The sequence below is a fragment of the Mus caroli genome, unplaced genomic scaffold (assembly GCF_978045245.1).
Source record: "Mus caroli unplaced genomic scaffold, Mus_caroli_1 scaffold_8, whole genome shotgun sequence".
NCBI classification, from domain to species: Eukaryota; Metazoa; Chordata; class Mammalia; order Rodentia; family Muridae; genus Mus; species Mus caroli.
Genome location: NW_028227263.1, coordinates 40549704 through 40564603, shown reverse-complemented (window position 1 = coordinate 40564603; position 14900 = coordinate 40549704). Strand labels below are relative to the sequence as shown.

The following is a 14900-nucleotide window of genomic DNA, read 5'->3' as shown; positions in this document are numbered from 1 at the left end:
GAACAGCCTTGAAGATGTCTATGAAGAAAATTTGGAAGCAGGAGAGGATGGAAGGGACTTCACAGAGTCATGGAGAGTTGTTCTGAGGAAGTAACATGCAAGCCCAAGAGCAAAACAATTAGTAGATATTAGCTACATAATGGTGGGCAGAGATGAGGGATATGGAAAGAATTCTGGAAGAGTGAACAGAATTTAGGAGAGCTGAGAGTCCACACTAGAAGAAGGGCTGAGAATGTCTGGGGGTAGCTGGAAAGCATTGCCCGCTGGTGAGGTGTTATGTTGGTGCAGAGTGTATACAGAGAGCAGGGGCTCACACACAACATAATGAAGACAGAACAGGAAGTAGTAGAGGTATGGCAGTGTTTCCATGCTAATTTGGATGAGGGCCAGCAAGCAGTAAAAATGGGGAGTGCCAGCACTTGGGAGGCAGAGGCAGGCAGATTTCTGAGTTCGAGGCCAGCCTGGTCTACAAAGTGAGTTCCAGGACAGCCAGGGCTATACAGAAAAACCCTGTCTTGAAAAACCAAAAAAACAAAACAAAAACAAAAACAAAAAAACCAACCAACCAAACAAACAAACAAAAAACCCAAACAACAACAACAACAACCACAACAACAAAAAACCGGGGAGTGATGGGTAAGTGTGTGAGAGGGGCCTGGGGGTAGACTCATCAGAGTCTGATGACTGCTTAAAGGCAGGATGAGAGGACAGAGGTATCAAGGATGATGGGCAAATTCCTTGCGGAAAACCAACTGGACAAAGTGTCCTTAGGTGTCAGACACTGAAAAATAAAACCAGTGAGGGGAGGTGCCTCTGGGAACCCTCTAAGAAACGAGGTTCTCAAATGTGGCTAAAGTTCCAAGAGAAGGAAGCCTATGGGTGACAAGCAAGAGCAGAATCAGTGACAAGGTGGAGCACAGGCTGATGGGAGGCAGCTGCAGGAGGGAGAGGGGACTGTTCCAAGTTACGCCTCCCTGTAAGGCTGCTTCACTTGCCCTCTGTGTCACCTCCCTCTCTCCCTCCATAGAGAGGCCCCCTTCTCTGTGACAACTCTCCCACTGAGCCAGTCATCGCTTCCTCTTACTGGATCATTCCGCACCGCTGATCACTAACTAATCCTGAAGCCCAGTACTCTGGGCCTTACCACCATTTCTGTCCACACTTTCCCTGTCCACCTCCCAGCTGTGCCCAGGCTACTTCACAGGCTCTTCTCCTCTGTCCAGTCCTTTCAGGACTTTGTCCTAGGTCATCTTTTGCTATCCTCAAAGTCTGCCTGGCAGCTTTCCCACTCCTATGCTTTCGTCTAATCTATTTGTCGGTGATCTCTCAGTCCCCAGCTCTGGGGGCACTAGCCATAACCTCAGTCTGATTTTTCACCTCTGTGTTCTTTCCTGTGAATAGCAACACCATCCACCACACCTCAGAACCAGAAATCTAGACGCTCTCTTTGGGTTGTTTGTTTGTTTGTTTGTTTGTTTTTGCTGTTCTCCAGTCTTAATTTCTATTTTGTTATTAAAGCCTGGCCACTTCCCCCAGGCACGCCTCAGTTCTAGCCTGTTTACATGGTTGCCATCTTAAGCTGAAGCACTGTCAGCTCGCCTTTCTATTTCTGCAACAGCTCCTTTCTGATCTCCCTGCTTCTGACCTGGACCCTTTTTTTTGCTCCACTGTCACTTTGCCAGACAGATCCTTACCTAACCAGTCTGTAGAGGGTTCTCACTGATTCCCAATTCCTGACAACAGGAAACTGCTGCCCCCCTACCTCAAAAGGCATGCAGACTCAATATGCACAGATACACATATGCACAGACACACATATGCACAGACACACACAGGCACAGACACACACATATGCACAGACATACATAGGCACACATACACATGCACAGACACACATAGGCACAGGCACACATATGCACAGACACACATATGCACAGACACACATATGCACAGACACACATATGCACAGACTTGTGGCTGAAGTTTCAGGGGTGTCTTGTTCTAGGCAGAATATCTCTGACCCAATCATAAAGTCCGCTTTCCATTAATGTCTTCTCACCCTGAGTTCTGCCAATCTCTCCATGTTCCCTGCTTACAGTTTCTCCCACATCATATTGCATTCCCAAACTTTATGTTAATGTGCTTCTCCATTCTTTCTTGCTTTATAAGTGGTGTTCTCCCAGACTAAGACATCTCCCAAAAATCTTGTCCATGGGGTTGTTATTAAAAAGTCAAGATCCAGTTTAAACTTCGTGTGGATTTTATCTCTGGCATACCCCACCCCTGCCCCCATGTAACAGTGCACTCTGGTGGGCTTCAATTAGAGCCAATAAGCTGTTCAACAGTCCTGGTGTGTTCTTGTGTCTACTCCTGCACTGGACTGGAGGCTCCTGAAGGCCAGACAGGTCTTGTCCCTGGCTTTTCAAGATTTAGTAGAGATATATCGTAAGCAGGCAATCGGTGCTGAAGGAGTGGTCAGGGTCTCATGCTCCACATCACCCCCCCCGACACACACACACACACACTCAGAGAAATGCCTGTGGCTGTGTGAACTCAGATGGCATACATGAACACATGAACCCATGACCCTGGGGTTCTACCTGTCCTATGGCTAAAGAAGTGTGTCCTCTAGTCTCCATGGATTTTGCTTCTCTCAGACTTCCTAGTCCCTGAAAATAGGTGTGTTTGTGACCTTAACTTACATTTGCAAGTCCCATCTCTCCCATCTTCACAAGGCAATACAAAGCAAGGGTTGGGTAAGGAGGCTGGAGAGATAGGTCAATGTGTAAAAGTGCTTGCAGGACAAGCACTGCACAAGCATGAGGAACTGAGTTCAGATTTCAGAACCCACATTTTAAAGAAACCTTGAGAATCTACACATGTGCCTCTAAGTCCTGCATTGTGCGGAACAGAGACAAGAAGAGCAATAGGACTAGCACAGACCTAGATCCAGGTTCAGTGAGAGACCCTGTCTCAAAAGAACAAGAAGAAGAGTGATGGAGCATGCAAACATACATGTGCCTGCACACACACATGTGCATATACCACACATTCAAACACACATTATTTTTAAAGAGCAAGACTTTGAATCCAGTCTCATTATTAATCTGTGAAGTGGGTGGATCTAAGCACAGAGACTGGTAAAGGGTTAAGGGCTGGCTTTCTTCATTTCACCAGTCACTGGACAGAAAGCAGTAAGTAGATCTTGGCGAGAGAAGATCATGCACAATGAGTTCCATGTTCTTATCACACTTGGCATTGCAATGATCTGTCTTTCTATGCAACTTGTACAAGGGACTGAAGATTGTCTTACTCACACTTATGTGGAATATGGTCATAATATATGATCAACAGATTTTTTTTTTTCTAGACAGGGTTTCTCTGTATAGACCTGGCTGTCCTGGAACTCTGTAGACCAGGCTGGCCTCGAACTCAGAAATCCACCTGCCTCTGCCTCCCAAGTGCTGGGATTAAAGGCATGCGCCACCACTGCCCAGCAATCAACAGATTTTCTGAATGATAGGATGAGTCAGGAGTAGGAGATAAAAGTTTACATAAAGTAGCCTTGGAGGGGAAGGACACAGGCCCAAGTGGATCCCTATGTAAAAATAGCCCCTTCTTCCAAATTAGAGACTTCTTCAACCTCTTCTTACCTAATATAGACCTCTAGCCACTGCAGACTCCCCCAGGGCACTCACCTCTGAATACACAAAAGCTCACACATAGCCCAGTCCTCCCCCCCCCACTCCCACACACCTTAGCACACTTGGAACACTGATAGACAGGCTCATGCAGAGCTTTTCACAGCCAGGATGCTCACATGCTAGAGACACATTCAACATGCACTTTCACACAAAGATTTACTCTAACACAAAACCAGGTTACATATAGATACCTCTCATCACATGCGTTGAGAAACTCATTTTCATACAAATTGGTATATTAATTTAGACATATATAACTCATATGCACAAAGAAAGCCACTTTCCCATGGATCTTACACACAGAGACACATACACATTCTCAATAAACACACAAGCACACCCATACACTTATCCTTCCCTGCCCGGGCAAACACACTGTCTACTTCATGCAGACTGACACAGCAGGCACGCGCACACACACTTGCAGACCCACCCACACGCAGGCATACTCTCACACATGCTGCCGGGGCACTCGTGGTCAGCTCTGCGGCTGCAGCTGTGACCTCCAGGTCCCTAGGGCCTCTGTCTGGACTATGCCTCATCACTTCCTGCTCCACAGCTTCCAGTTCCAAACTCGAACTCCAGACTCTCTCCGGAGACCGTCTCATCCTCTCTCCAGCCTCTTCTGGAGCTCCGTGCCTCCCATCTGTCCAGTGTTTCTCACTGCCTCTTCCCTAGCACATGCTCCTCCTCCCTATTCTCCTTTCTTTCCTTTCCAGGTCTGTCCTATCCATTTCACCTCTGTCACCAGTCTGTCCTGCCTCCTGTCAAGCTCTGTCACATCTCTTCTTCCACCCAGTGCTGCCTCACCACATGCCCTCACTTTGTCCTCAGTCCTGTTACTTGGTCCTGACTCCATCCCGCTCTCCCCCTCTATCCCCACATCTGGGCCTCTGGAACCACAGCTGGTTCTCATTAAGAGGGGGAGGGGCAAGACTGTTCATTGGGGCCTGAAATGTGATGTCAATTCCCCCCTCCCTAACAGAGCCCCCCCTTCTGTCCCCAGCTTGTGTGTCTACAGGGTCTGGGAGCAAGCAGAAACATGGGAGAGGAAAGAAAGGTGGGCTGTGGGGAGGACCAGAGGGACCACAAGGGAAGGAAGAATCTCTCCAGGAGGAAGTATAGGAGTGGCCCAGAGGTACAGAAGGGGAAGCATGCTAGGGGAGCTGGCACTGCCTAGGCCTCCTCCCTCAACTTCCTGTCCCAGGGCCAGCGGTGGGCAGGGCCAGAAAGACAACAGTGGTGAGGAGGGGGGCTATAAACGGCAGCTGAGCTAGAAGTGGAAGAACAAGAGAGCAGCTTCAGTAAGCAGAGGAAGATGTGGATTCAGGCTAGGCATAAAGAAAGGAGGAGAGGTGAGAGTTCTGGTGGGAGGATGGAGGAAGCAAGCCCATCAGAGAGCAAGCAAGTACTGCAGCAGAAGAAGGAGTGGAGCAGGAACAGTCAGACCATGGGGGCTGCTGGGGAGGGAGCAGAACCCACAACTAGAGAAGGGGGACTAGAAGAGAGGTGGTGGGAGAAGATGGCTGTAACCTCCACCCCACCCCCAACCCAGGCAGTGGCCAGGGCACTGCCAAGGCCTGGCTCTGTCCTACCAAAGATGCGTTTCCAAGAGGCACTCCAGGGAGAGGCTGAGGAAAGGAGAGAAAAGCAGAAGAGGGTCTGTTTCTGAGCTTTCACTGTGTGCTGGGCCCTGTGCCAGGCAGTTCACAGACAGTATCTCATTTAATCATCATAACAACCCAGCGAGGAAGGAATCCCGGCTTCCAGTTTCCAGTGAGGAAATGGAGGCTCAGAGCAAAACAGTCTTCCTGAGTTAATGTCCCCCTAATCTGATCTCAGGACTATGCACACTCTGTTTGGCCTGCAACTTAGAGAGAAGAGGAAAAACACGGGGAGAAATGGCAGGGAAGCTGAGTGAAGCATTCTGGCAGGATGGCGAGGGCAGCAAATCTGGAGGAAGGAAACCAGGTATGAGCAGTCGGTCATAATGCAGGTTAGTGAGGGGAGAGCTGAAAGAAGAGAGAAATGGAAGATGGGAGGAGATGAAGTGGACACGACCAGGCTAAGGACTCTGTAGGATGGAGAAGCTCAACACTTTCCTGGGGCTCTGACTTGAGTCAGGTGGTGCTATTAGGGTACTGGAGAAGAAAAGCCACTTGGGAAGTACTTGTTGACATCCCCACACGGGGATGTCCCACAAAAAATTGGATCGGCAGGCCGGGCTTCAGGAGAGATATGGATGTGGACAACTGTGGAGTGACTGGGATCTGTGGGTGTGGAGATGCCAATTTGATAGGGGGTAGAGAGTGAGAAGAATCCAGGCCTAAACTCTACCAACAGTCACAAAAAAAGGGAAGCTGAGGCCGGGCGGGGTAGTGCACACCTTTAATCCCAGCACTCGGGAGGCAGAGGCTGGCAGATTTCTGAGTTTGAGGCCAGCCTGGTCTACAAAGTGAGTTCCAGGACAGCCAGGGCTATACAGAGAAACCCTGTCTCAAAAACAAAAACAACCAAAAAAAAAAACCAACCAAACAAACAAACAAAAAAAACCAGAAAGGGAAGCCGAGAGCTTTCCTCTTCCTGGAGGCAGCATTTAAAAGTGAAGGAGGAACCTTCAAAAGGAGGCAAAGATCAACCATGCCTAATGCTGTCAAGAGAGGCAGAGATGGGTTGCAAGTAGCTGCTGAGTGTAGCAGTTAAGGCATTGGAAAGAGCAGCATCAGGAGAGTGGTCCTGCAGTGGGAAACCAGCGAGAATGTGCCAACTCACATCAAGGCACAAACCAGATTAGGCTCAGCATAGATATTAATGTGTGTTTACTGCATTCCTACAACAGGGAGACTATGTCCCAGGCAGCAGGACAGGGGAGTGGCATAGATTCTAGCAATACAACCTTTTTTTTTTTTTTTTTTTCCAGACAGGGTCTTCTATGGCTCAGGATGACCCTGAACTCCTAATTATCCTATCTCAGTCTCCTGAGTGCTGAGATGATAAACTCGAGTCTTCCTGCCTGAATAACCTCTAAAGCCTTCATTTCCTCATCTGTAAAATGTGAATCAATGCACCTGCCTGACTGGTGTGAGAGTTAAATGAATTAGTGCAGACTCCTTAGCATGAATGCTTGGCTACTGCTCGCTGGTACTGCTACGTGATGCACATATCAAACTCTGGGATAAGTGTTATTCCACAGACAAGGAATCTGAGGCTGAGAGACAGGAACACAAAGACATGTAGAAATCAGTTTTGATGGACAGCAAAGCTTTTTGCTAACCTAATTGCCTCTCCGGTGCAAGGCTCGGAAAGCCAAGATAACAGTTCCTGAATGGCACGGAGTAAGGAACAACTGCCAAAGTTTAGCAGAATCAATCTGGCACTGTGCTTGGGGTGGGCTAACAGAGGAAGAGCTCTCAGTATAAGTTAACTGACACTCTGGGTTAGAGGCACATGGGCCCCCCAGGGTATGAGGGTTGAGGGAACCTGGCAGCCTGAAGGCTTGTAGGAATGAAAAAAAATGGGGACGGAAGGAGAGGATACAGGGCATGCGTGTGATGTGATTCATGAATAGATGCAGTCAGCAAATATTTAAGGCCTACCATGTGCCAAACTCACCAAATCCCAGAGATAGAGCAATGGCTCAGACAGATCAGTCTCTGTGCCTGGGGTGTTTACCTGTGAACTGATCCCCTAAAGCTGGACTCCAGTGATCACTGCCCAGGTGCTAGAGGAGACTAATGAAGTTGGGGGTGGCAAAAAAGGTGGAGACAGAAACTCAGAGGGTATCGTAAGGCAGAGAAGCTCAGCAAGAGAACTCAGATGGTAGGTGGAAACTTCCAAGACCCAGCATAGAAGAAGTGAAATACAGTGAGCTAAGTTAGTAGTTGAAAACTTGTCAATTTTCTTTCTGAATCTTCCAAATAACTTTTTGAAGTGGATGCCAGTACTCTTGTCTTCACCTGAGGAAATGAAGCTCCAAAAAGCATAGTCACCCATTAGAAGGCCTGAGGTACAGCTATGCTTCCGTTCCCTTCTCTTCCCTTGTTCCTTCTCTTCTTCCTTCCTGATCAGTTACATGGAAGCCAGGTTCTAGCTTCTGATAGATAACAAGCTCCTTCTGCGCGCGCGCGCACACACACACACACACACACACACACACACACACACACACACACAGAGAGAGAGAGACAGAGAGAGACAGAGAGAGAGACAGAGAGAGAGACAGACAGACAGACATAAACAAGTGTGTTCGATGTGCTAACTGAGCAGGAAGGGGCATCCTCACTCAGGCCTGGGGGCTCCAAGACCTTGAGAAAAGTCTTTCTCCAAGGAACACAGGGAACTGTATGCCGCCCCCCTCCCCAAATGGCAGAGGTTGAAAATGTTCTCCTAGCATCCAGAACTTCTGGGAGAGGCTTTTGCTGGTAGGCACCAGCATCAGAGAGAAGAGAATCCAGGCTGCCTTTTGTTGCCAGTGACAGGCAAGGTTTGGACCAGGAGGAGAGTAGAGGAATCAGGGAATCTAGGATAGGAAGGAGAAGAAACTGAAATGCCAGGAGCTGAGCTCAGGGTGGGCACTGGAGGAGGGAACAGTCAAAGGCATCCTAGGGAAGGGGTCTGGTAGAGTGGAGGAGATGATGAAGGCCTGTGTAGTGCCTTGTGGTCTGAGGTGTGATGATTAATCTTCACGCCAACTTGACTGGATTTGGAATCACTTAGAAAGCAAACCTCTGGGTCTACCTTCAAAAGTGTTTTCAAAGAGGTGTAACTGAGGAGGGTGTCATCATTCCATAGGTTGGGTACCAGACTGAATAAAAAGAAGAAAGTGAGAGAAGCACCAGCATCTCCTCTTCTTCTTCCCTCCCTCCCTCCCTCCCTCCCTCCCTCCCTCACTCACTCACTCCCTCCCTCCCTCCCTCCCTCCTCCCCCCTCCTTCCCTCCCTGCTCCTTTCCCCCCTCCTCTCCTTCCTGACTGTGTCTGCAGTGTGACCAGCCACCTCACTTTCCTGCTGTCATGTCTTCCACACCACGATGGCCCATGCCCTCAAAGTGTAAGCCAAAATAAACCCTTCCATTCGCACAAGTTTCATTTTGCTCATGTTATTCTGTCACGGTAATGAGAAAATCGAGCAATAGATCATAGCTTACAGACAAGGGTCTCCATGGACACAAGTCTGCTAAGTCCCAATGCTTCTTAAATATCTGCTGTGTGAATGAAAGAAATAAAGTAGAGGAAGAGGATCCAGAAAAAGAGAAACCCAGGGGGAAGAAGGGAGGAGGAGGAGGAGAGAGCCTGGGATAAGAAAGGAAAGTTGTGGAGAGGAAGGGGAGTGTGTCTAGCAAGGTAAAAGGATAGCTGGAGAGGAGGCAGTGTCAACAGGTTCCTGGTTTCACTTGCAGAGATAAAGGACAGGTTACAGTGGGAAATATCTCCATTAGTGGGCAGCTGAGAAGAGGTGTCCAGAGAGGGAGAGATGTGCTCCTGTGCTTGTGTTTGCTCTCTGTCAAGCCTGTGTAGGGAACCATGGGCCACAAAGATGTTTGATGTGCAACCTTGACAACAAGGAGTCCTAGCTTTGTTGGAGAAACAGAATGAGAAGTCCCTGATTTGTGAGAGGCAGTCGCATGGGGGCCACATTTGAAAGTGAGAAGGATTAAGCAGGAGGCAGAAAGGAAGGGCCATTGGGCTGATAGAGCAAGGTGTGCAAAGGTCCAAGGGCATGGAAGGACACACTGTCAGTCAGTTGATCGTTCTGTAGGTTGGGAACTACAAGGAACTCAGCATAGCTTGAGCTCACAATGTGAGGACGCTAGAGAAATGAGACAGGCAATGAGCTAGGGAGGTTGTGGTGAGAGCAGATTATGATTCATAAACCTTATTTAAAAGTTGGGATTTCCTGCAAGGGAAACAGAATCACTAGAACGCAGCAAAATGGCTGGATTTGCATTTTTATTCAAGGCTTTCCTGCTGCAATGAGAGGCACAGATTGGAAGACAAAAGGGAGCTATGGACCCAGGAGTAGGTGCCCACAAAAGTCCAGATGAAAGACTCTGAGGTAAGGGCAAGCACAGAGGCAGTGGAGGGAATGGTATGAGACGCCAGACACTGCTGAAGAGAAGGAAGAATCAACAGCTCCTGGTCTCGCCATCCATAAAGAAAGAAAGGCTAGTTACAACTAATGTCTGGGTGTCTAGTCTGAACAAAGGAAGGAGTGATTTGGGGAAGGAAAGACAAGTTCACGTTTGTATATGGCAGGGGGTATGTGAGCTATACATTAAGAGCAACTATGTCTCAGGTACATAAAAGTCACATCTCAGGAGAGAGGTATTTGGAACCTCTATATATGACAGCTAAAACCATGCAAATAAATGAGACAGATCATTAGAGACTCAGAACTCTGAGATAATCAGATCCAAGCCAGAAGAGCCGTATTAAGGGGCACATGCAAAGGACCTCAAAGGTGACCCAGGCCAGCTGAGAGCGGAGCTCTGCAAGAGATGCACAGATCCCACCACAGCAGTGCCACCACTGGCTTTTCACCTGTCTCATTGCACTGTCATCCCACTGAGGGTAGAAATGGTAAGCTTTAACATGTTCTCACTACCTAGCAGCCTGGCTAGCACGTCAGTTTTTGTTTCAATAGAGTAAAGCAGTGACTCACAAGCCAAAATCAAAAACAGTTCAGAGAGGAAAGAAAGCTCAACTATGTCAGGTCCTGCCAAGAGGTCAAACAGCTGAAGACTTTAAAAAATCCCCTTGATGAGAGGTCACTTTCTCTTAGGGAGAACAGAGACACTTAGGGAGTGGGAGCAAGTGAGCCCAGTGGAGATGCAGTCTCTCACAGAATGTGAAGTCAAAGGAGGAAGCCTCTTAGCTACAGGGGTGTCACAGGGTTAAAGAAAGATAAAGACAGAAGTCTGTCCCCAGGAGACTTGGGAGCAAGGATGAAATTAGAGACATGGTAAAGACAAGAAATCATTAGTCAAGTGAAAATCTCTATGGAGGAGTGAGGGATGGTATCCTAAATGCAGGTGGGGGTGGACCTTATAGAGAAGAGACACCTACCTACTTGTTATGGGAGGAAGTATAAAAGGTTCAAGAGGGTGGAAGTGAGATGTGGGGTGATAGAAAGTTGCAGGGGTTTTTCAGTGAGTGAGCAAACCAGGATTTCTACTCTCTTCTCTTCCAACACCCACATCCATTTTGTCAGCTTGCTGACCCCACTGTTTAAAGAGCGACTCCTGTCTCCTGCCATTCCTCCAGTGCAGGCCAGTGGGATCCCCCTTCCTGGGTTTCTACACCACCCCACAGCTATTCTTCCCAGGCACCTCCCCCAGTCATCACAGACCTGCTGCAGTGCCTTTTCTGAAACAAAGCTGGCTATATCACTCCACAGCTTCAAATGATTTGATGGCTTTCCATTATTCTGGGGTCAAATGAGCTTCCTGTGGCCATGGAGACCCTGAATGATCTCAGCTTCCTCCTGACACTCCCATCTCTCCCCGCTTCTTGCTCCGAGTGTCACATTCACTGGCTTGCTCTATCCCTCAGACACAAGATACATGAACTTTTAAATGCCGTTTTCTTGGCTTGGAATATTCTCCACCCATTCTGCCTCATTTCCACGGCTCCTTTCCTTGGCTGACTCCCGACTAATTCACCAATTTTACATTTAAATGCCACTTCTTTCAGAAAGTCTCTTCTGGACTTTCTACCCTGGCTTACACTTTCTTGATGAGACCTGGATGTTATGATTCTCACCCCTCACAGTGTGTAAGTTCCCTGGGGGTAAAGAACATGTCCATTTTGTTTACTCTTTTAAAAAGCCCACTCCGCTATAGCGTCTGGCAGAGTAGATGTTTGTATGTGCTTGCTGAATGAACCAGTGGGTTAATTCGTCTACTGAAAACAATGGATCGAGTGATTTGGGTGTGTGAAAAAAATATTTCTTCATAGAAGGTTCTATGTAGGGATTTACAGAAGCCAGGATTTCTAAGTGCCATTTAGTGCAGCTAAGAAACCATTCTAGATAGCGTTGATAATTTGCATGTGGGAAAGCTCAAAGGCAGTGCAGTCAAGGAATGTTTGAAGGGATTTCTTCACAAATGAGCTGAGGGGTGGGAGGGTCAAGTAGGAGCAAATAAGAAAATCTAGGGCAAGAGGTCAAGGGAGAGGCCATTATCAGGTTAAAGCAGAGGTTCTCAATCTGTGGGTCATGACCCCTGTGAGGGAAGGCCATTGAAAAACACAGGTATTTATATTAGGATTAATAACAGTAGCAAAACACACAGTTATAAAATAGCATTGAAAATGATTTTATGGCCGGTGGTCACCACAGAATGGTATTAAACGGTCACAGCATTAGGAAGGTTGAGAACACTGGGTTAAAGAGTAAAACAGGAGAAAAAGGCATCTGGAAGCTATAAAGAAATGGAAGCTATGCTCCGAGTGGAATACAGGTTGGGTTGGAAGAGTTCAAACAGAGTAGTCATGGGACAAAAGAGCATACCAGGAGCGAAAGAAACTGTGAGAAAACTGTGCAGCTGGTGTTTAGGGAGACTCCATGGAGACTTCCATGGTAGCATGTAGGACCAGGGGGGGGGGGAGCTCACATCCAGCTCTCAGTGTCCAGGAGACAGAAGTTCTGGAGGTCTGGGGGATGAAGAGTAACAGTGTGAGTCTTAGAAGCTAAAGGGCTTCTTTAGCAGTAGCAATACCATAAAGCTTTCCTTGTAGTATGGATATATGGTCCATGACTGTCTCCTAGAAGCTGCACAAGAGGTTCTGTGGTGAGGACAGTCACAACACAACCTTCTATTAGTTCTGAGTCACCTGTGACTTATGTGAGCAGGCTGAGGAGATACATAAAAATCCCTGTCATGCCCTGCCTGATAGTATTTCCAATTGGCATGTGTTGTTCTGAGAGGTGCTGGCAACACCATTGTCTCCTGTGGTATGAGTTGGCCGTGGCAATGACTCTTCATGTAACATGGCTGAAACATTACTGTTGTATGGACACCACACTGAGAACTTCTTCCACAGGTACATGCTAGCTTGGCAGGCATCTATAGTGGGTGTAAGTTGGTTCTGACAGTTCCTCTTTAGGGGTGTCCAGGCTGTGAGTGCATCTCTTGAGAATGTATGTTGCTTGGGACTCGGTCCCTGTGGGTTGAGGAGGATTATGACTATGTCCCCTATGGGTATTTGAAGAGTTGACATAAGTGACAATATTTTTCTGGCCTATGACCTGTGGCTGTGGGCCCAGCCCATGCACACTGAGTTCATTGTGCCTTTGAGTTCTCTCTCCCCACCCCCTCCACGTGGGACCTAGGCTTGCAGTGACCTCTCTCTGACCAGGACTCTGATCTAAGCATCCTGGACAGAAACTCGCAGGCTCTGGTACCAGGATGCACTTAGAATACTAGTTTGGGTGACACACTGCCACCTCAGGCTTCCTCCTCTCCCCTCTGCTTCTCTTTATTTCTGCTCCCTCCGTTTCTTTGTCTGTGTCTCTGTGTCTCTGTCACACACCCATCAATACGTTCTGACACATGGCTCCAATAGAGCCAGGTAAAAGTCACCCAGGCACACATCCTTACAAGGACCTGCTTGTCCTGGCACACCCTCATTCTGACCCACACCCCCTCCAAGTGACACGCACATGCACACACAACCGCGCGAGGACACTCACTGACTCACACTCGCTGCACACACACTGTCCTGCCCTCACCCACCAACCCCCCGCCCCCCAACCGCACACTCAAGCACCACCACACACTCCCACTCGATGACACCCGCACACAAAGACCCCCCGGCCCTGCCCCCATGCTCACGTTCACGCTCGCCCTCTCCCGCAGGCCCCGGCCCCCCCTCCCCCATTGTCTCGGCTCAGAACAAAGCCCCCGGCTCCGCCACCGCCGCCGCCGCAGTCGGGGAGGCCGACCGACCCCGCGGGTGCGGCCGGACGGGCCGGTCACTGACCTCCGTGTGGTGCGGGCTCCCTCGCCCAGTGCTGGGGCGCAGTCCGGCAGCGGTCAGCCCCCGGGGCAGCGCCCGCCAGCGCGGGGCCTGGGGCCGCGCATCGTCCGCCTTGGCTGGCTCGGGCTCACAGTGCCCTCGGCGCGGGCCGCCGTCTGTCTGCGCTCGCTCGACCGTCGGTCGGTCGGTCCGTCTGTCCGCCACCGCCGCAGGGGCGCCGCCTCCTGCACAACCACCCCGCGGAGGATGCAAGATGCGCCGCCGCGGCCCGAGCCCCCTCCCCTCCCTCCCTCCGCGCGGTAACCCGAGCCCCCGCCCTCCGCCGAGCCCCCGCCCCCGCCCCCACCCGCGCTGCCGCGGTCCCCGCGCCTCCCGCCCGCCCTCCACCCCTCCACTTCCCGGCCCCAGGCCCGGGCGCCGGATCCCGCCCCAGCGCCGCGCCGTCCCTTCTCCACGCTACTACCGCGCCAGATCCTTTCGTCCCGTCCGGTCCCCTTCATCCTCTCTGTTTTTCTTTCTCCATTCTGTACTGGTCTTCGTTCTTCCATCCCTACTCCGCCATGGTCCGCTTCTGCCCCACTGCCCTGTTCTGTCTCACCCCTTCACACCTCTTCTTTGCCCACTTCTCCCGGTCTCTCTTCTCCTTGTTCTTTCTGTATCCAGCTTCCCTCTATCAAATGCCCGTTATCTTGCACTGTCTGTTCGTACGTCTTCTCTGCACCTTTTCTCCCCACCCCTTTTCCTGGCTCTTTCTTTTGTCCATAACCGCTCTTACTTCACACCTTTCCCTTCCCTTCATCACCCCGTCCTCTCCTCTTTCCTTCCGTCCATCTTAACATCCCCGGTCTTTTCTGCTACTCACTTACTACCCTGTGATCCTATTCCCTTTCCCCCTGTCAGCCCTGGCTTCTCATTCTCTTATTTCCTCGTCCATCCCAAATGTGAATTTAGAGATTGAGAGGTATTAAACCATAGAGTTTAGGGGCTGGTGGTAGTCTGAGTGTATTTCCCAAATAAGTAAAATGAAAAACTGGGTAGGAAGATGACAAAGGTCTTGAGGGACCAATTTGGGAGGAAGGGTTTGTATGTGTGTGTAAAGTCAGTTAAGTGGATGACAGTAAGCAACCTGGAAGCTTTTATACTTTGTCCTTAGGACTGTGATCGATGTGAGGGAAGAAAGGCATTCTAGCAGGTACAAGTGGCACAGAGAAACTGGGAA

General features: G+C 49.4%; 1 protein-coding gene across 1 annotated transcript in view; it reads right to left on the bottom strand.

Moving 5' to 3' along the window:
* Positions 1-13927, bottom strand: part of Dchs1 (dachsous cadherin-related 1) — a 34635-nt gene extending 20708 nt beyond the window's left edge. The window contains exon 1 of the mRNA XM_021168723.2: positions 13685-13927. The gene's annotated coding sequence lies outside the window, so the exon portion shown is untranslated. The remainder of the gene's footprint in view (positions 1-13684) is intronic.
* Positions 13928-14900: the final 973 nt, after the last annotated feature.